The sequence below is a fragment of the Tiliqua scincoides genome, chromosome 2, assembly GCF_035046505.1.
Source record: "Tiliqua scincoides isolate rTilSci1 chromosome 2, rTilSci1.hap2, whole genome shotgun sequence".
Lineage (NCBI taxonomy): Eukaryota > Metazoa > Chordata > Lepidosauria > Squamata > Scincidae > Tiliqua > Tiliqua scincoides.
Genome location: NC_089822.1, coordinates 193,943,555 through 193,965,880, shown reverse-complemented (window position 1 = coordinate 193,965,880; position 22,326 = coordinate 193,943,555). Strand labels below are relative to the sequence as shown.

Sequence of the window (22,326 nt, the reverse complement as noted above, 5' to 3'; positions counted from 1 at the left end):
CATCATCATCATCATCATCATCCTCCTCCTCCTCCTCCTAAAATATTCCCCTTGGAAGGAACATGCTTTTGGAAAGGCTACTAGCAGGGCTGCGGGAAAGTGGTGAATAAGAGCCAGGCTCCAAATAAATGAAACTGCAGGTAGATTGATGAGCAGTTTGTGAAGAACTACGCAGATCTTGTCACTGCTCATTGGCTTTTGATGAAAGCACTGGTTTTGGTGAAACCATAATGATGGAAGCTGGGCTGATGAAAGTGGCGGAGAAACTTGTAGTAACATCCTCTGTGCACACGGATGCAGCTGGTTAGGATCTATCTGCCACCCATCAGTCTGGTAATTCAGAAGGAGAACTAATTGGCACACAACCCAGGAGTGACATCTATAATGGGCAGGAAGCAAAAACAAAAAATTATGGTTGAAAAGGACAAAACATAGCTCAAAATGTAAAGAAGTACTACTCTATTATCTAGCAGCAGGCCTTCCATTGTGAAGCAATGACATCTGAGCATAACTAATACTTGCCAACTTTTTACCCTCTTGTGTCTTTAACAGCTGCTTGGTCTGCAAATATCAGCAGGCAGTAATTCATAGTTCCATGCTATGAGAAGCTTCATCTGCTAATTCTGCTAATTTCAGCTGACCAAGCTGCTCTTCAAGGTCCAGGAACAGACCATGTTTTTTCCAGTTTGTTAGCAACCCTCATATAATGAGTTATTTGTGTGGCAAACAAAATCCACTGCTGTAATTCGTATCACAGAAGTCAACCATTTGTACATGAGCTGAAGGCAGACCCAATACTAACCCCCACCACACTATAGCATGGAGCTATCCCAAAGAGGTATGTCCTGCATGCTATGGTGGGGGGAGGGGTGATCAGGGAGCCTGGAAAAGTAAGGAAAAATATAGGTGTTATAAGAGGAAAGGGGAGGGTCTAAGCAAAGAAGAAGGAATCGGATCCTGGCGCATGCTAGAGCTGCTGGGATTCACTACCACACTCCCCAATCCATCCCCATCCCTCCCTGATCCACCCCAAAACTCCTCTTGCCCTCCCTCCACCTACAACATATCCCCACTGCTGACAACCCTATAACAGATCATTAGCAACTCCTACTGTCACAGAATTCTGTTCTATTAGACCAGGGGTGTCCAAACATTTTGGCAGGAGGGCCACATCATCTCTCTGACAGTGTTGGGGGCTGGGGAAAAAATTAATTAATTTACATTTAAAATTTGAATAAATTTACATAAATGAATTTATTAGAGATGGAACTTATATGAATGATGAAGGTCTTGCAATAGCTCATGGCCTATAAAAGGCCTTGCACAAAGCAAGCCTTTCCTTCGCTGCCACTGCTGCATCACAGACATGAACCAGCAAGTAGTGGAGGGAGCCTTCGTCCCACAGCTCAGGTGAGAAGTCGAACGGTCGTCCTCATACTGAGAGCAGTTGCATTGGGCCAGCATGGGCTCTAGCAAGTCTCTGGAGGGCCAGAGGCTCATTGGAGACTGGGAGTTCCCCAAGGGCTGGATTGGATTACCCCGAGGGCCACAAGTGGCCCCCGGGCCAGGGTTTGGGCACCCCTGTATTAGTTAGGCTAGGGGAGAGACTGAAAGCCTAATCCTATTCTTTCACCCTCCCACCATTGCCGCAATGTCAAAAGCATCTTGTGGGGGGGGGGGAAGCAGTTGCGGAAGACTCCTCTGGGTAAGGGAACAAATGTTCCCTTACCTGGAGGTAAGTCTCCACAGTGCAGAGGCCTACTCAGACCTATGGTATACAGACTATGCTGTGGAATTGGGTCCAGGAAGGGAGCAAGGATTCGGCAGCCACTGCATCAAACTCACCTCCTTTCTGGGCCTCATCTGTCCTTCCTGTCTGCTTTGCCATCTGCCACATCACAGTTTGATTTCATTGTATCTGTAACAAAACAGAAATGATAGCTGTTGCATTATTCTGCAGGACAGCTGGAATAATCTGTTTTGGATTTGGTGAGGGACAAAATAGAGGCCTACAGTGCATTCCCTTCATAGGAAAATGAAACAATTTCCTTTTTGCCATTTAAGAAATGTGGCAAGAACAATAGTCCTTCCTTGGCATGAAACAATCATAAGCCCTTCCAGGATTCCAGAACTGAATCACTTCTTTTCTTCAAGGAATTATTCACTGGATGGTGACGTACTTCAGCATACCCCTCTGGGCTAGAGGGGAGCCCTTTAAATTACTTTTGGATCCTCTTCAAAAACCACCAGAGAAGAGCTGTCTAAGGCCTCCATCGTGGGGAATTCCCTGTCTCCTAGCTAAAAGTAAGCTTGGGTGTGCCTTCCTCTTCACATTTGATTAAAGCACCCTGGAAGGCACTTTTGGACCCTCTCTCTTCCCTGCCTGAGTGAGTATGGGAAGGGGGTATTTATTTGCCCCTGGTTTGGACATTGTGGGAATTGAGGGGGAGAGTGTTCATGAGTCTGTAGTACACAAACACACACTCTTTCTAATGCAGCAGTGTGTGTGTGTATGTGTGTGTGAGAGAGAGACAGAGACAGAACAGAATTTGAACACATTGAAATGTCTTTTATGTGGCTTTTCTTTAGATCAAATCAGCTAGAATTCACCTTGCTGGTTTATTGGCTCTACTTTTCTATAGGACCACGCCATTGTACCAAAAAATATTTAAATATTTGTCACAGCATGTGCCCCGCATAGTTAAAGAGGAGCCTACTTTATATATGCTATGCTATATAGACCTATGTAAGAAACAGAATTGAGATAAGAATAGATCTTGGAGGTTCGCCACAGGGTCGGGAAACTATTCTTTGCTCTCAGAAGTGCGGAGGGCACTGCCAATTCAAGTCTCAGGGCTGATGGCTCCTTAAATATCTGAGCATGTTGACGTCCTCAGCAGCATATCTGTGGAACATGAAACATTAACTCATCTGGACAAGAAACCATAGAAATCCGGAGGTTGTCTTTGAATGTCACAACTGCAGAAGTTGAGCTAGTGAGCAGATCACCTCTAACCTTAACATCTCATTAGTTTCTTTATTTTGAAACAGTACCTTCTTATTTCAAAATACCATGCTTTGTGGAACAAGGCAGAACCACTCCTTGAAACGTGGATCTGACCCAAAGCAAACCATGGAGGTGTATCTTCAGAGGTGTCTCTGGTGAAAGGTGTTCTGTGCCAATGTTATTACTATATGTACCTCTCTTGTTTAAAGTTAAGTACTTATTGCTTACCATGACTATCCTTGCAAATCATTGCACAGTGATAATTAAAACAGTTTCCACCAGTTCATAATATTTATGGGTAGAGGTGTGCTTTTTTGGTTTGGTTTTTTTTTTTTCAGGTTTTGTTTTTTGACCAAAATGAGAAATGCAGAAAATGGTGTCATGTGTTTTTATTCCAAGAGTGCAATTTTATAAATTATAATTATAAATTATAATTGTTTTAAAAGTGTACTAGGTAGATGATATAGATGGTATAGTGCCAGCAGATGCAGCCACATGCATGTAGAGATGTTAGAGAATATTTAGAGGCATTGGAGAACGGATTTATTTTTTCGCAGATTTGAGGGGTGTGTGCTTGTATTTTTACAAAAATGAAAAGTGCAGAAAGCTGTGTCATGTGTTTTTATTTCATTAGCACTGAAACAACCCATCTCAATTTATGGGTGTTTCATAATTCAGGTGTTATGTCCATAGTAAACAAAAAGCTTGTTATGGATTTTGTTCATGTTGTTGTTATAGAAAGTTGTGCCCCATAAGAAACAAAATATCAATACAAAACAGCACATGCCACATGAATGATGAGTCAGAAGGTGCGTTCACCATGTTAGCGGACTGAATTCAGTGATATGTCCTGTGTCAATACAAAGCAATCTTAATTGTTATCAATCTCTTGTCATCAATGTGGCATTGCTAGACAGGGTAAATTCCCATGGTGTAGTGAAACTTGAGCATAGATCTGCACCAAAGCCCTTCCCCTGCTCTTTTCTAAAGTATGATAACCATTAGGCATTGATAGCAGGTTTTCCAGTACCATATTTAATAATTAGCATTATTACAACAACTGAACTAGTTCAACACAGTGGTGTTGTGGTTGAAGCAAGCTTCTCGATGGCTTACTTGTTTTGGTTAACTGTGCCCTGATGCTGCATAATTTGCCAGGTTTAAAAGTGGCAAAGCTAATCAGTGGTGTTAAGTCAATTAGGCTACAGTCTTGTACATACTTTCCTGGGAATAAGCTCCACTGAACGCAAAGGGATTTCTGAATAAACAGGCATAGGATTGTGCTCTCACAGCCCAATTCTACTCCCCACCATGCTGTAGCATGCAGGCGTGCCATGGAAATATTTTTCCTTTACCTCTGTGTAGGCCCTCTGATGGTCTCCTCGAACCTATGTTCATATTTCACTCACTCATTCTCTCTCACATACACACAGGTGCTAGGGGAGGGGGATAGACAGAGGTATCTATCTAGTGTAATTTTCCACCCATAAATCTGACAGCAGCTTTAGAGTGGGAACAGATGAGGTCAAATCAGGGAAATGACTTAAAGAAAAGGGATCATGGAAGCATACCCCCATGGACCTGATCATTTTGTTGTTGTTGCATCTTTGATTACAACTACTCCTGTTGGGGGAGCAAATTTCAAATATATGGCACTGGACTTGAAAGGGGAGGTGCCCTAGGAGCTTCCATCCTGAAACAATAGTATTTGTGGAGTTAATATGTGGAATATATGAACTGCAATCCTATAGTCGTACCTACGAGTAAGTCCTATTGAACTAAAATGGACTTACTTCTGAGTAGACAGGAATAGGATTAGGAGGCCTTAGGGCCCAATCCTATCCAACTTTTCAGCCGCAATGCAGCCCCGAGGTAAGGGAACAAACATTACCTGACCTTGAGGAGGCCTCTGTGACTGGCTCTCCACCACAGGATGCAGTGCATGCAGTTTATTGGCATGGCTGCACCGGCACTGGAAAATTGGATAGGATTGGGTCCTTAATCTTTGAGGAGAATTTTGGGCACCTTGTCTTTGGGTAATATTTCTTATGAAGCTTCTGGTTAGGATCTCTCTCTCTCTCTCTCTCTCTCTCTCTCTCTGGTCTGTTTGTGCTGATTTTATGTCTGAGAAAACTTTTATTTACTGTTTAATGGAAAATAATTAATTAATGGAAAATGGAATTCTGTTTAATGGAAAAGCAAAATACAAGGAATTTAAAAAAAACCAAAAACTTTCTCACCAAGGTCATTCCTCATCTAAATTCATTTGAAAAGGGTGTCAGTTTAAAAAACCTGCCCACCTTTGAAGGAATACAAATTAAAAACTGACTGTAGGGAGGGAGATGAAAAACTGCTGTCCTTAGCTTTCTGCTTGTTCTTCCAAACTGGATTCAGTTTCAGCTAAAGCAAGTGGCAAAATGTACCCACTGATGTTGAAAGATGATGAGTGCGTGCATTGTCTCTGTTGTTCAGCCTGGCTGCCCCTGTGCAGGGTGTGGGAGTAAATACCTTCAGTGAGGGAGACTGAAACTTGCTGTCAGGGCATTCTTTAAAAACAGGTCAAGATTATTTAAGAACATGACAAGATTCATCTAAATGTCTGTGTTTTGGAATAAGAATGTCCAGCTGAAATAAATCCTGGAATATGTTTCCTTCTCCTTTAGCAATCTCATTCATCAAGCTCTGCCAATATCATTTGTATCCGATCCTACCTCCAAAGAGTACACAATGGCACATACAGGATTTGCCTGTTTATCAGTTACAACAACCCTAAGAGGTAGATGAAGCTGAGGGAGAGTGACTGGCTCAAAGTGACTGAGCAAAGCTTTGAACGGATGTTTCCTCAGTCCAGGTCCAACCCTACCGCAATGGCTCTTGCTTCCTGGCCTCTTCTCTAAAGGCCTTTCCTCACACTATTTGAAGCAACCAATGCTTATTTGTTAATCATTTGTTGTGTATGTACCACAAGTACTTCCTCAAGGCTGTACTGTGCCTGGGATGTTTCACTCTTTCAAAACACTCAAAAGTACACTGTTTTGCCCCTGGGAAAATGAAATAAATCACCCGCATATAGTTATTGCACTTGTTGTGTGGAATCAGACGTGCAATCGTATACGAGTGGAGGAACTATTGGATATTGTCTGTAATATTACCAGTGTGCCTAAGACTACTGGATATTTTTTTAGTAAAACCTTTTTATGTGAATATTTACAAGTTTTCTTTTAAAAAACCACTGATGTGGCTACATGGTCTCCCACTATACAACTCTGATACAGAATTTAAAAGGACTGTTTCAGAACAGTATCAAGATGATCCCACATATCCCACCAATTCCTCCTTATTTTTGGTATTTGTATTTCTGTATTATATATACATACGCAGTAAGATTCTTTATAGACCGTGTGCTTCTCAGATGACCAAACACTATGCAATAGAGAGTGTTTCTCAATGCTTGTCCCCCCCCCCCCCACTGTACCACTTTGCATGGTCTGCCTACTGGAAGGACCACCAGAAGTAACTGGTGATGATGTCATTGCCTGTTATTTCCTGATTGCTACGCAACAAACACCTGTAAAAAGCTCAGGGTGGATGGGAGAGCTTTTTTGAGTGCATGAAAAGTGCACACTAGAGCTCTGCCTGCTGAGCCAAGCCTCCTACTGCTGCTTGTCACAGTATACTGTTGGTCTCGCTGCCAGGTGGCAGGGACCTGTGGGTCCTGCAAGTACCATGGTGGTACTAGTACCTCTGGTTGAGAAACACTGCAGTAGAGAACCAGATGCTCCTGACCAACGCAAGACCCACTCATTTCCAAGTTTCATGATTGACTCCATTCAGTCCTTTGCTCTGTATCACTGCTTCCCAACCTGTGCTCCGTGGACTACCGGTGGCCTGCAAGACCCTGAGAAGTCGTCTCAGGGGGAAAAAAATCACCTTTGCTCACTCTCAGTGTCTCACTGACAAACAACATCCCACAGATCACTGATAAGGGCAGAGAACAGACTGCCCACAGCCACAACCACTGAAGTGTCAGCTGTGGCTGTAGAGAGTCCTTTCTTCATCTGTTCTGATTGTGTGTGTGGGGGGGGGGGTGCTTGGGGAACAGACCACCAGAGAGGGTGGCCAGGCCCCCTATAGCCAATTTTTGCCCCAGTAGTCCGTGGGTTCCTAAAGGTTGGGCAGCTCAACCCTATCCACACTTTCCTGGGAGTAAGCCCCATTGACTCTAATGGGAATTATTTCTAAGTAGACATGCATAGGATTGGGCTGGGGAGCCACTGCTCTATATGAGTCTCATGACATTGCAATTAAATGCGCTGCATTTCAATGGCCTCATATGAAGTTCTTTGTCTTTTTAAATAAGAAAACGGTACAGTGGAACATGCAGTTCATAGCGCAGCCTGGAAGTGGGGAGACTGCACGCCTGCAGTCCAGCCCATGGCTGGCTACTAGAGGAGAGCCCAAGCCTAGGCAGGTCTACTCAGAAGGAAGTCCCATGAGAGTCCATGGGGCTCCCTCCCAGGCAAGTGTGGACAGGAGCGCAGCCTTACAGCCCAAGCTTGTGCGTGTCTCCTCAGAAGCAAGCCCCGTTCTAGTCCACGGGGCTTCCTCCCAGGCAGGCGTGGACAGGACGCAGCCCGCGTTCAGCCGGGCTCACGCACTGCACAGGTGTGCTCGTTGCAGCCACCGAAGCAGCGCAGCAGGCGACGCGCCTCCTGCACAGGCTTTGAAATGCACCTGCCCGCAGCCGGAGGGTCCGCAGCCGCCACGTGACGCGCACCGCCCAGCCAGCCAGCCGGCGGGCTTCCCCAGCGGCGCCTTCGCCTCTGCGTTCCGAGCCGCTTGTTTGCGCGAGGAAAGGGGGAAGTTGCCGATTGGCCGGGCGCCTTGTCAATCAGGGCGTCGGGAAATTCCAGAGTGGGCGGCGCTCAGTCACGCTTCCTCCTCGCCAGCCGGAGGCGGAGGCAGAGGAAGTGGGGAGATGTCCGCTCCGCACGGCGCTCTGGGGCTCGGAGGCGGTTGGACCCCTGACTCGAGCACGTCCTTAGGTAGGACCAGGCCCCGCTGGCGGCTGATGGGACCGTTGCCCCTGCGGTGTCCGGGGGGAGGGTCCCTCCCTTTGAGCATCCTCAGTGAGGGACCAGCGTTGCCAGGCGACAGCAGGGATGCCCCCAGTAGCCTCGGGGTGACGCTGGGGGAATGTGGGGGCCCTAGGAAGGGAGGCGCTGTCAAGGGAAGGTGCTCTGGCTTGGCCAGCTTTGCTTGGCTGCTTCAGGTGTCTACATATAGAGGTGTGTGTGTGTGTGTGTGTGTATATATATATATATATATATATATATATATATATATATATATATATTATTTGTGTATGTATAGTGTTCAAGAATATGTGTATGTACACACATATATACATACACATACATGATATACATATACAGTGCGTGTATATGTATATACAGCGTGTGTGTGTGTGTGTATATTTTGTGTGTGTATATAGGGTTCAAGTATCTGTATGTACACATATATACATACACATACTTACACACACAATATACATATATAGTGCATGTATATGTATATACAGTGTGTGTATATGTGTGTATATATATATATACTATGTGTGTATATAGTGTTCAAGTATATGTGTATGTACACACATATATACATACACATACTTACCGACACAATATACATATATAGTGTGTGTATATATGTATATGTATATATAGTGTGTAAGTGCATGTGTATGTACACATACACTCTGTGTGTGTGTGTGTGTGTGTGTGTGTGTGTGTGTGTGTACCAGTTTTTCAGTGATGCTGATATATGGACAGTGATATGTCACTCTTCTCCAGTGTTATATAGTAGGATGTAGGTTTCTGCTGTGCTCTTAAATCCCCATGCAAGTAACAAAGTGGTTAGCCCTGAAAACTTGTCAAGCTGCTGTGCTACCTTTGAAGTAAATGGGAAAAGTATTGGGGTATAGAATATCTATGGATCTAAATGTTGTGGAGCGATGCTGTCTTTTTTTCAAAGGTGACTAGAAACTCCCCCCCCCCCCCCCAGGACTCTGGCAGTGCCTTATTCTCAGATCTCATTTCCATTATATTTTCCTTGTCTTCTTAAGAGGTCGGATCTGCTATGTTAATGAGGCACATACTTTGGAAGTGTGAGTGGAAAACTTGTGAGGCCATGTCAAATTATTTCCTAATTTAAAAAAATCATTTTTTAAATTATTATTTAGAATATTTACTTACTGCTTTTCAACAAAATAAGTTCATGAAGCAGTTTACATGGTAATCATAATAAAAAGATTGTGAGCCCCCTGGTCAGAAAACCTTTTTCTTTTCCTTTAAAGACACAAAGGAAACACCAGTGAACAACCACTGGAAAAGATGCTATGCTGGGATGTGTAGGGACCATTGCTATACTTCTGCTAAATATTTTTAAAGAAATCTACCACTTACAGATGCCTCTTCACTATGTTATCAGAGGTTAGTCTTGAGTCTAGCCTAGAGCAGTTGACCTACCTATGGTCCAATTCTTTTCAAATATCCCCCTGATTTCAGTGGGGTTTATACCCAACAAATCTGCCTATGCAACAAATCTGCATAGGAACATAAATGTATTTTTTAAGGTATGTATTTGTTTGTATTCCACTCATCCTCCAAGCAGCTCTATACACACAGCACTATCCCATTTTATCCTATGTGGTAGTTTAGGTGAGAGATAGTGACTGACCTGAAACCACCCAGTGAGATTCTTAGCTGAGCAAGGAATAATCTCAGCTCTCTATGGTTCAAGTCCACCATGCTATCCAATATGCCATCCTGCTTTTCCTGTCACTTTCTTCTACAGACTCTTCTTCTGGGCATAAAGGAAGGAGATATTCTCCTAATTTTTTCAACTAATAAAAATAAAGCTGAGTGTAAATGATTACAATTTGTGTGTGACAACAAATCTAAGGCTGCTGTCCTGTGCTTATGTGCTTGGGAGTAGGTCCAGTTGAATTAAGTGGAATTTACTTTGAGTAAACATGCAGAGGTTGCTAATCTGTGTTCACACAGATTTGACATGCTACAAAATAAATATAAATGTTTCATGAGGAGTAGCTTCTGCAGGAACAGTAATTAAAATAATGGTATGTCTCAGTTCTTCAAGAGAGGTGTTAGTCTGTTGAATAAATATGAGCATCCATAAAAACCGAACTTGTATTGTTCATGTCATCAGATTGTATACCTAGATTCCAAAGGAGAAATCAAGCACGTTCTAATCATGCAGTTGGAGTCTAAATGTAAAATGACTTCTAAAATGGGGTAAAGTCACCGGAAATACATAGAGTGTTATTGATGTATGTCTAGTTCCAAAAAACCCTTCCTACCCTGTGATCTATTCAAAAAAGGAATATGGTCATTGAGGTTTCATCACTTTGGCCTGTCTAATAATGGAAGACAAATGAGCTGCAGGAATTGTTACGAGGAGGCTACCTTTTTAACTCTAGCAGTTGTTATCTCTGAGTTTTTTTGATCTGCAGAGTTCATAAGCAGGGTAAAAAACTAACTGTCCCCATAGCATCTACTCTTCTTTTCCAATTGCTATTGAAATACATTAAAATAGATTAAAGGCTTTTCTGCAGATACTTTTCCATGTAGGAATCTACTGAAGTCACTCCAAGGATGATAAGGGATCATCCATCAAGCAGATTAACATTTATTGGAGAATGTTCTCATTTGCAAACAAAGAAAAACAACCGAGTAGCAATTAGGTCCCGAAGCACAGTTACATACATTGGAAAGATATTGGTGATCACAGGCACAGAACATTCAGGCATTGTATGCAAGTCTGTTTCAGGGTGTTACGAGTGGTGGGTTTAGAATCCATAAGTTACTAAGTCCAAGGCAAGAGAGTGGCTAGAGCAGTGATTTTCAGCCTTATTCGTCTCATGGCACACTGATAAGGTACTAAAATAGTCAAGGCACACCATCAGTTTTTGGACAATTGACAAGGCACATCATGCTGTTGGTGGGGGGCTTAATAATAATAATAATAATATAATATACAGTATTTATATACCGCCTTTCTTGGTCTTTATTCAAGACTTTATTCAAGGCGGTTTACAAAGGCAGGCTTATTAAATCCACGCAGGGATTTTTACAAATTGAAAGAAGGTTCTTTCTTTCAAGAACCACTACATATTCAAGGTGTTACACTCCGATCTGGTTTAACATTCTGGCCTCCATCCTCCCACGCTCCGAGCAGATGGAACAGCTCAGCTGCAGCTTGCCAGCTGCTTCAAGGTCGCACAGTGCCGGTGGCCTCGAACTGGCGACCTTGTGGATGTTAATCTTCAGGCAAATGGAGGCTCTACCCTCTAGACCAGACCTCCTGCCCTGCTTACATCCCCCAATGGCTATTCTAATAAATGACCCTCTCCCAAACTCCCACGGCACACCTGCAGATCATTCATAGCACACCAGTGTGCCACGGTACAGTGGTTGAAAATGGCTGGGCTAGAGAGTCCGTGCCAAACACTGGTGTGCGTGACTTCTGGATGGGTTTGTTCTAGGCATGCATTAAAGTAAAAAGATGGCATATGTCAGTCCTTCTCTAGTGGCATGTGCAACCAGGTGCAGTGTTGCACAGGTGGCCTACAGTCCAGGGTTGAAGGTGGGCAAGGCCTACCTCTGTGCTGTGTGCGGCAGATGGTATCTACATTCTAGACTATCCTTGCAGGGAAAGGGCTCTTGTGAAAGGGTATTTAACAGCTCCTCCTAAGAACCATTGAAGAAAATCTCATAGGCAACTGAACATGAGCATGAAGCTGATAAACGATTGCACAGCACATGCCAAAGCAGCTACTTGGACATGCCCATGTTAGTAGTGCCTGACATCTTTTTGCTGTCATTTAATATGCCTTTCCTGATCATATAAAAGCTGATTTTGTGAACCTTGTTGCTTCTTCAGTGCTCCCGAAATATAGAGCTAGCTTCTCCATCACAGAGAACTTTTAGCAACAAAAGCAATGGAATCGCTAATCAGAGTACATCCATTTTCCTGAAATACATTTATTCTTGGCCTTTAGGCCATAAAGATTTTAGAATCGAATGCATTGTTTGTGAACAATTCCTGCTGATACAGTTAAATACACCAATGTTGTTGTATCATCCAGTGGTGAGGATGGTTGTAGGTTTTGCTTAGCCCTCCTAAGTGTTTGGTATTTCTTTTTCCAAGCAATCGAAAGGTTACTTCTAAATTCTTTTCTGGGAATACAGCAGTTGGAATTCTGACTCCTGAAATGTGCATCGATACTTTAAACAAGATTCAGAACTAAATCACTTTTAGTTTCTCCTCTTGAGGTTGAAGCAATCTTGGAAGGTTTCACTTTTGAATTCTTTTTACTGGAGATGTTCTGGCTTTTCAAGCTATATTACATGTCATGAAGGTAAAAACCAGGTTTGCTAAACCACGGGAAGATGCAAGTTGAATAAAAACTCAGTGAAAACTTTGCATTTTTGGTCCTAGGTCCTATTGCTATTCATTACTTTGCTGCTGTTTTAGGGTCTTTCTAGACAATTGGTTTAAGCAATAAATAGGTAATCATTCACTATTTTCAAAGACTTTATTCAATCTCTATCCTGTGTTTCTGTTTCAATGATATTGCATTTTCCCATAGTCAATATACTGTTCCTGAGAAAAATTTTTCCATGACACATAGCACCATATCAACTTGAAGTTCTACCTGCAATGTGGTTACCTGAATTCCACAGGCATTTTATTTGGTAGTGTCTTTGGCATCCTCCCTGTCCCTTTGTCTTTTTGTGTCCCTGCTGCTCAGCCTGAATAAAGAAGCTGGTGTGGGTCCTGAAACCAGTTAGGCCCAAGGCAAGGTCTGGAGGAGTTCCTTGTCAGTTTCTTCTTCTCCAGTAGTTTACAAACTTGGGCTTGGCTAGTCAGATTCAGCTCCTCTTGTGGGTCCCTTCTTCACAGGTTGAGTACACCACCTCTGATTTGCAGTGCACACTGTCCCTTGCAGTTACCTTTCAAAACCTATAAAATGTGGCAAGCTCAGGCTTTAAACTGATTGTCTGGATAAGCCCTTAGTAGCCCCGTCTTCAAGGCATGGAGATCAAGATAGACAAGTTGGTTTTTGAGGGAGTTTTACTGTGAGACACACCCTTATCCAGCAAAATCAAACAGGAGAAAAATGTTACCAGCCCATTAAAAAGAAATCTAGCATGATATTTTTGGTATATATGTACCATATGTGGGCACTGTATTGGATATATAGACACTACAGTATATACCTAGCAATGTTCACATGTCTCACTAATAATGAATCCCATTTGGCTGTACAAGTTCAGTCTGAAATTTTGCTGTACCTCCTAAGTGTGAGACTTTGTCCAATGCGCTATGTCAAAATTCCTTCACAGTGCTATGCTTTGGAGGTCTAAGCAGAATTAAGCTTCACTCCCTTTAATAAGTGTCCTGTACATACTTGTACATCCAGGTAAGTGTGTAGGATGGCATTCTTAATCCCTTCTCATCCCTTCACAAAACTGAGGAGGCTGTTCCCATCTGCCCATGATCCTTTACCCTTTCTGTGCTTTGTACAGATTTATCTTTCCTTAGGACTTCTTTCATCTGCACTGAGCCTTTCCACGTCTTGCTTGCTTTGGGCCATTTCACCCATTGCTAGGTGCCTCCTTTCCACTGGCTATTTTAATTATTTGAAGGTGGTCTTCCTCTTCCCAACTGCAAGCCCTTGTGGGCCTTCATTGGGCTAGGCCAGCAGTTCTCAAATTCTCATGGAGTTTGAGTCCCGCTAAGTCCTTGCGGGGGAGGGGAGAGGCAGTGATGTGATGACCAGGATGGCATCTTTTTGGAGGGGTGCAGGAGCTTGGCTGCACTCACCACAGCCTGCAGCAGTCTCCCAGGGGTGCGGGGAACTCCTTGCCATCCTCCTCAGGGCTCCCCAACATGCGGGGACAGTCAAAATAACTATTGCGACCCACTTCCAATTTCACGATCGCAAACCGGAAGTGGGTCGTGATTGTTGTTTGTGCATTCTCTGCATACTGGGGAGCCCTGCGGAGGCTTGTGTGGGGCTCCTCACACCTTGAGAGGCTGCTGCAGGCTGTGGTGAGTTCAGCCAAACCCCTGTGCCCCTCCAAAGCGGCACCATCCTGGCAATTGTGTTGCTGCTTCCCCCACCTCTTAAGGGGGAAGAGGCCAGGGCTCTTTTGGCTGGGGTGTTGCGATGCCCCAGTTTGAGAATCACTGGGCTAGGCTAGGAGAAGAGTGCTTGCTGAGGAATGCTATCTAGGCACATGAATCCCAATTCCCCCACAAGCACCATCTTCCCTACCCCCAAGTTACAACGTATCTAAATCATTTAGTGCAAACAAGGTACCGTGCCTACGCTGGAGAAATGTTTTCAGTATGCAGCTGATGTTCATGTGATTCTAAAAGATCTGTAAGGAACCTTATCTTGGAAAACCTTGGATTCTGTATGGGTTTTCCCAGGTCATTGTTGGCATACTTGCAGGATCTATACTGACAACAGATAGAACTGCCACAAGAATTGTGTTTGTATAGTAGAAGTTACACTGAGTTGGAGAGGTGTAAATGCCTTCAATAAAATGTCACAAGTACAAACGGCTGAAGAGAGGTGTTGGAATCCATCAGCATCATTGTTGCCATTTGTTGCCCAAGTTGATGTGACCTTGTTCTTTTCCTGGGCTTTCATTTTGCTGGCTATGTCCATTCTGGTTGGCTTGAAAAGTCAAAGTTGCCATTTCACCTGGTTTGGTCTTGAAGGACATGGTGAGAGGTGTTTGCAGGATCTGTATTCTCTGTTTTCCCATATATTTACATAATTGAGTAATTCTTTATTTCTTTTTCTTTAAACCCCATGATCCAATAGGAAAAAAATCCAAAGTAGCTGATGGATACTGCAATCTGCTTTGGAAGTGTGATTGTATGTGTGTGCACACACATGCCTGTGTGATGTGCATGGCTGTGTGTTTCTCTTCCCTGTATGCTTTTCTTTAAATCAAAAACTCCATCACTGCACTGCTTTTTATCCCTTGTGATAAAAGGTGAAAGTATCAGCCTACTGCCTGAGCTGAATTCAACTTTTGCTTATCCCGTTACTAGAGGAAACAGTGTATTGCAGGTAGAAATTCTAGAAAGAATGTGAGGTCCTAGCCATGTTTGCTGTTCAGAAATATATTGAGTTTTTCACAACTGCAGCAGTGGTTTGCTGCACTGTTGTGTGCAGGTGTGTATGCTTTTCAATGTCAAGGTCAATTCACTGTGAACCTATTTGCAAGTTGTGCAAGACAGTATGTGGGAGGAAGGAAACACAATGCCAACAGCTGCACTTGTGCCTGGACCTCTATATCAGAGAGAGAGAGAGAGAGAGAGAGAGAGAGAGAGAGAGAGAGAGACCTTTGCCAGTTTGATTGCCAAGAGCAAAATTGATTTCTGTTCTGTGTCTTTCAGCTCCTTTTTAGCCTTGTTCTTTGTGGAATTCTGTCCACCTCATCTTATGAACGCAGATTTCGTAGCTATCTCCGTTGTGCAGATGAAAGCGTTCAGAAGGTCCCAGGTTCAATCCCTGGCATCTTTAAGTAGAGTTGGGAAAGACCCTTGTCTAAAACCCAGGAGAGCTGCTGCTAGTCTGTGTCATCAGCATTAAGCTAGACAAACCAATGGTCTGACTTGGTATAAGGCAGCTTCCTATGTGCCAGTGTTGGCATTGTTTAAAGTGAATATATATATTGACTAGTTTGTCATTTGATCTGCATAAATAATTCATAAACTGTGGCTTGACGCTTAGGAGGACTTTGGTCAAGTACTCAAAAAGATTCAGATTGTCAGAATAGGGGTTTTTTGACATCTTTTGAGCTATGGTGTCCTCCAATAGGGCATTTTGAACAAAAACCAGATTCCATTCATAAGTCACCTAGAATAGAATCCATTGTACATAAGTGAGACAGTTTGCTTGCCCAAACCCAACAGAAGCCAGGTATGATCAACACCACACACCTGCCTTAGTCCAATCTTGAGCTGCAGCATATACCCTGAGCTCCCTCCACTGTGATGTAACAATGTGCTCGATTTGAAAAGGTAAATGCCTCCCTCTCTGTACCCAGAAATTCAGCAGCCTAAGTCAGTGGTTCCCAAACTTGTGGGTTACAATCCACCAGCCAAAGAAGCACTGGCCTATGTTCCTTTAAAGGGCAGGAAGCGGGCAAGGCAGCAATGCGATCCTCAGGATCACACTGCTGCCAAGGAGGGATTTGGAGGGAGTTACAGAGTCTTGAGAAGCCTTGCAGAAGGCTCTCAGAACTCCAGCGCTGGCTGGAGGTAAGTGAAAACCCCCCTCCCTGGCAGCAGTGCAATCCTGTGGATTGCATTGCTGCAGTCCCCTTGCCCCAGTGAATATGTGGTTCCCTCCTCCTAAGGAGGACATTGGGAACTAGTGGCCTAAGTCCTTGCGCTCAGTCTACTCCTGCCAAAAGTATTCTGGGGTCTATGCAGCCATAGCCCAATAGTCCAATGCCAGGCTGTGGTCTGTGCAAGAGGGAAGGTATTGCTGATGGGAAACAAAGCTGTGATCCTAGAGGACTCATTCACTTGTTGGAAGACAGCTGTAATGTAGGGTGAATAGGTTGTCCTGCAGAGATATTGGTAACCAGCACAGCCTGATGTAAAGGTACTAAGACTCAGAACTTCTGCAAACTGTCTGTCCTTCCTCCTGCCTCATCGTACAGCATTCAGTGAGTGAATCTCCCCATCACATCAGTGCAACTCAGCAGCAGGACAACTTCAGTGCTGGAAGACTTAACATGAAGAGCCATGATCAGAGACCTTGCAAAGTGGTTTTTTAGACAATTTAATTATACAGGCCGAATTTGCATGTGCTTCTTTTTGTGACTCGGGGAGTGCCATTCTCATGGAAGTTATATCTGGGATAATTTTTAGCACAATATCTGTGAACAGGCAAAGGGATGTTGGTTAGTCACAGAATACACTTTGGAATTGTGTAAGTTACTAGCCATAAATTCACAAACATACATAGGGTCAAAACAATACATGACAATGAAGATGTTATTAAGTGATATACTTAAGCCTGGGAATGCCTTTTCTGTCACAAAAAGTAGCAATGGGAAGGAGGCCCAGTTCACACTGGGATGATGGTACATGGCAAGGTGGCAGTGTAACTCCTCCTACTTTTTTTCTGTCAAAAATGAATCTTAAGGCTGCTCCCCCCCATATTTTTTTGGTGGGAAAACAGTAGAGGGGGGGAAGGGTTAAACTCTCCCCTGCACATGATCTCAGTTTGGGTTGGGGCCCCATGGCTGCTTTTAGTTAAAGAGGAGGCGGTTCTGGTCTTAAGTGCTCTCTTAATGACACATGTCATTTGGCCTTTAAGAAATGAATTTGAGTACCTGATAGATCTTCTCCCAGAAGTGGTTTCATGGTGTGTGTGTGTGTCTGTGTTCAGTAAGTGTACTTGTCACTCTCCACCCCTCCCTTATCTCTCAAACCTGCCTTCTCCCCCTGGCTTTTTGTTTGATTCTGGGGAAGGCTGCACCAGTGGGCGAAGCAGAGAAAAGGTGGGCTCATCTAAGTTACCTTGTGGTTTCTTTTTGCACTTTACAAGCCTATAGATACTGCTGCATGACTTCATCCTGAGGGGGTGTTCTGCTTCCTGAGAACAGCAGTGTGTGTCTCTTTCAGACAAAGTGTCTTCAATTTTTTTCTTCAAGTTTTAAGCTAAGGCTACAAACCAAAGTGACCTTGATCATATTGGGCTCATTCAGGCCATAAGAATTTGGGAGAGGGACTGGAACAAGGGCACAGTCCAGCCCAACGTAAACACTTCTGAGCCATTCTGTGTATTTATCCTCATGTCTGGGCTCCATTCGCATATGAAGTGGGAGTGCTTGTGGGTGGGATCCATTTTTATGTGAGATGGCAGGCAGGCGATGGGGAGGGGGGAAGGGAATGAAACCTGCCTCCTTCCACACCTAGCCTCACTTCAGTCCGCTCAGGCTCTTTAAGCCATTTTCTCCCACCCGATTCACTTCTAGCTTCAAGCAACAAACTGTAGCAGAACAGTTTTGCTCCTGTTCCCTGTGCTTCTTTTCAGGCATAAAATAGATTCCAGCCCCCCCATCTGTTTTATATTTGAATGTATATCATGAATGGTGCCCTAAACCTACTTCCAAGTAAATATGCATAGGATTGTTCTGTAAGAGTTACTTAACCAGCTGAGCCCTAGGTTTAAGTTTATTATACTGTGTATTATAGATTTATACCAGACAACTTACATTCCTAAGTAGAATGCAGTAATATAATACAAAGAATTGACAGAGGCCTATAAAAGAGCAGTAGAGCTGGGAAGGGCGCAAAAGGAGCGTAGGGGAGTGCCTTCCTTATGAGGAAAGGCTATGGGTGTTTTGAGATTCTTTAACATGAAGGAGAAGAGAGGTTATTTGGGGTGGGGGGAGGAATGATAAAGGTTTATAAAATTTTGCATGATGTGGAGAGCTTTTCTCCCTCTCTCACAATCCAGAAACCAGGGGTCATTCTATAAAATTGATTGTAGGGAGATTTAAGACAGACAAAAGGAAGTACCTATTGAAATGCGCAACAGGGCTGTAGTCAGCCTTTCCTGTAAGCTGTGCAGGTGCACAACTCGAAATGAAGCCCCACATAGCTCCCTATAGCTAGAGTTTGGCAGTGTCAATGTCATCACCAAGCATCCGGGTTGTTGACAGTTGTGCCTGTGCAGCCACCATAGTGCTCTGTTCAGTTGATAACAACAAGAGAGAGAGAGAGCATTGGCTGCAGTCCTGCATACACTTGCCTAGGAGTAAATTCCAGTGAACTCTGTCGCTAACATTGGTGACTTTAAATGGGAATTGAACAAAGCCATGGAGGCTGGGTTTAGCAATGGTTACTGGTCATTATGGCAATGCACGACCTCTGAATATGAACTGCAGGGCAGAGGGAGAGAGGGAAGCTTCTCTTTCCTGCTTATGAATTTCCCAGTGGCAGCTGGTTGGCCACTCTGTGAAGCCAAATGCTAGACTACATGAATCTTTGACCTGATCCAGCAGCCTTTTCTTATATAAAAACATAGTCAGCAGAAAGATAACGCTGTTTTAAACATGGTTGTGTGCTCAAAATAGGCCAACATGCAGGCTGAAACAAAATACTGTTTGGATGGCACTATAAAACAAACGCACTCGCCTCACGTGGTAGAGAATTCCATAAAGTTTGCAAGCCTGACTGAATTTTGCCCAGTTCCTTCATGCCAGCTTTGTCCTAAGTAGAGTTTATTTGAAGGCATGCTGTAATTAGGTGAGTGAGCCCTTTAGACCACACATTTATCTTCTTTTCTTTTCTTTATGCAGCTCATTAGAAAAATGTCTTGGCTTGCAGGTAATCGTACTAAAAACACTTAAGAATAAGAACAACCGTTATGCAAGCTCTAGATTTCTTAATAGGAGGAGGTATGGGGATGCTAAGATCTGTGTGCAGAGATTTCCTCCATTCTGAAGAACAATGTGAGCAGGTTCTACTGGTCTGCCAAAGTGAGAGACTCCATTATGTATCCTTGAGTATCACCTACTGGCCTACTATCTTATATAAAGATATCCTTCCTAACTGGGGGAGGAGACAGATGATAAATTTAGCAACAGAGGAAACTGGAATAGTGAGAGAAATGTCAGGTGACAGAAAGATATTTGCTCCCTGAGCCCAGCTCATACTGCATTGAATGTGATTTCTCATTCTATGCAGTTGCAGCCCATAGAAAGAATTTGGCTGTCTGGTTTATGACTAATAGGATGATTACTGTAGTTTCTATCTATAAGTTCAAGGTGGTTTTTGCTGCCTACTCCCCAATACTTTGAACACAAAGTCTACACAAGTAGCTAGTTCGAGATGGAATCATTGAGGATATTGAGTGGGTTGGTCATTCTCAAGAGTTCTGGTGGCAAGAAGTAAACCAGAATTTGATGACTGTACTGGATGCCGCTTCAGTAATGTTACTGGATCAGGCATACATCCGTTTACTTTCCTTTCTGTAAGCAGCATGCCTAGGAGTTGGCCCCAATCTGGTTAGCATGTGTTGTTTGCCCTGTATAATAAGCTTCCATGGGCTCCAGAGGGAGCTTTTTGTTCAGGTCAAAGTGTGTGTGCACACATGCACAGGCTGGGGGGGATGCAAGTCAGGATCATGGTGAAGGATAGACTTAAAACACCCCCACCCTCTGCTGTGGTTCAGATTATGTCTTCTCATGTGGATGCTGCTTACAGAGAAAACGCACACATGCCAGGGCAAATGACATAATTTAAAGTCACTTTGGTATGGTCTTTCTTGGTAAGCTATTCCCATTACATTGTAATATTTAAAATTTCAGAAAGTCAGTTGTGTTTAATAAAGTGACCCAAGCTGTAGTCTGGTATCTTCATTGGGGTATGCAAGGGTAAATAGAATGCCAGGTGCAGGTATCTTCTTGTCTTGTGTGCTCCCAAGGCAACTGGTGAGCCGCTGTGAGATACAGGAAGCTGGCTAGATGGGCCCTGGGCCTGATCCAGCAGGGATCTTCTTATGTTATCATCCTTATCATATACACTCACTCATTGAGGGGTTTGTGGTTAAAGGGGTTTATGGTCTGGAATGCTGTGCATCATGCGGATTCATTTCAAGTTTAATTGGTTATTCTGTCACTCATTTCCTTCACTCTCCAACCTTATTGATATCTTCTTCTTTTTTCCTGTTGGCTATAGTGACTTTTCAGATCCAGCAGAGATTGGTGTTTCCTACTGCTGAGGATGACGCCTGTGTTCTATGAGATCAGTATGCGTGGGGATCTGCATATAGACGCACACAAACTCCATTTCTTTATCAGCTTCCTGTCAGCTGCTAGCCTGTTCCAGAAATAGACATTTTGCTCATGTGTCACCTGGTGAGCCAGTGACTTTGTCTGACCGCTTTGATATGCTTTCTGCTTCACTGTCAGCTGGACCTGAATTTGCAGTTTCGTCCTTCATCCGCTTTTGCCGTGGGCACTATGTGAAGTAGCATGTGCTGAAATAAATGTACCAAGGACAGAACTGCAGGCAAATGGAAAAATTGGCTGTTCTGGTGCTGTTAGCATCAACATTTCTAAACCCTGAAAAAGTCTCTTGTTGCAGAAGATGTGTATGTGTTACTAGCTGCCAGTAACCCTGGATGAAATGGCATACAGAACTTGAAGGAGTTTAATTTCCTGATTTACAATTGATCTTTATCATAGGAACCAGGGTTGGCCCTTCCATGAACTAACAGCACCAGCCTGTGCATATCTATTCAGAAGTAAGTCTCATTGTGTTCAATGGGCCTTACTCCCAGGAATGTGTGTATAGAATTGCAGCCTAAAGCAGTTGCTTCAGGCTGCAAATTGGTGAGAGGCACCTGCCTCTACTGCTCCTTCTACTCCCTAGATTCAGAAATGAAGAGAGGAATGGAACTGAAGAAGTGTAGTGGATAGGAGAGTGGTAGGCTAGAGGGTCTCTGCACTAACCCATTATCTGCTCTGTCACCCACACTTCTGCTTCTCTCTCTTTCTTTCGTTTTTCTTTACGGGGAACAGAATCAGTTGGAGCAGTGCAAGTGGTACTGGTGCACTGCTGGGTAAGAAGGTACCAGGAATCTTTAGCCAGCACTGATAGAATGTTAGAAGAGACCAGTTGGATTAGACCAAACCTCAATCTAATCCGTTATTGTTTCTAACTTCCCAAATGTTTTGCTTACTGACTTAATTTCTATCCTGCCACCCCCCCCCCCATCAGAGGGGACCCAAAGCAGTTTTGGGAAAGCTGACAAGCAGGAAATGAAGGCAACAGCATCTGGAATCCAGAATATATTGCTTCTGTGTGAGGAGGTTGCCTTTAACTATTGTGGTTTATAGCCAGTGACTGTCTTTGGAAGGTGCATACAGTCTGTGACTGGTAATTGCATGAAAAAGGGTGCAGTCTGCACCACATGCTGTGATCTGTCACCTATTGTACCTGTTTAGCATGTGATTTCCTGGACATACACTGTGTATGAGAGCGATCGAGCTTCTACCTAAATGGGAAAAAGTACAATCCATCCTATAATAGGACAGGACTTTTTGCAAGACCAAGGCGCTTGTACACCAGATCGCTGCCTAGACATCTTGCTACCTAGTTCATGAACCTATCATGAAGTGCCCTTCCTCATTTTCTTGGTACTCTGCAACTAATGCACCACTATATATGGAAGCATAAGTGTTTTT

The 22,326-nt window shown here is 43.6% G+C and overlaps 1 protein-coding gene and 1 long non-coding RNA gene across 6 annotated transcripts in view; one reads left to right on the top strand and one right to left on the bottom strand.

Annotated features, from left to right (window-relative positions):
- Positions 1-298: 298 nt before the first annotated feature.
- Positions 299-7,823, bottom strand: LOC136640011 (uncharacterized). The gene is made up of 3 exons (XR_010793750.1): positions 7,742-7,823; positions 1,846-1,918; positions 299-379 (listed from the first exon to the last, which is right to left on the bottom strand). It is a non-coding gene; the product is annotated as an uncharacterized lncRNA (long non-coding RNA).
- A 129-nt stretch (positions 7,824-7,952) lies between these two features.
- Positions 7,953-22,326, top strand: part of TNIP1 (TNFAIP3 interacting protein 1) — a 54,789-nt gene continuing 40,415 nt past the window's right edge. For all 5 annotated transcript variants that reach the window (XM_066616847.1, XM_066616843.1, XM_066616845.1 and 2 more), the window contains exon 1: positions 7,953-8,052. The gene's annotated coding sequence lies outside the window, so the exon portion shown is untranslated. The remainder of the gene's footprint in view (positions 8,053-22,326) is intronic.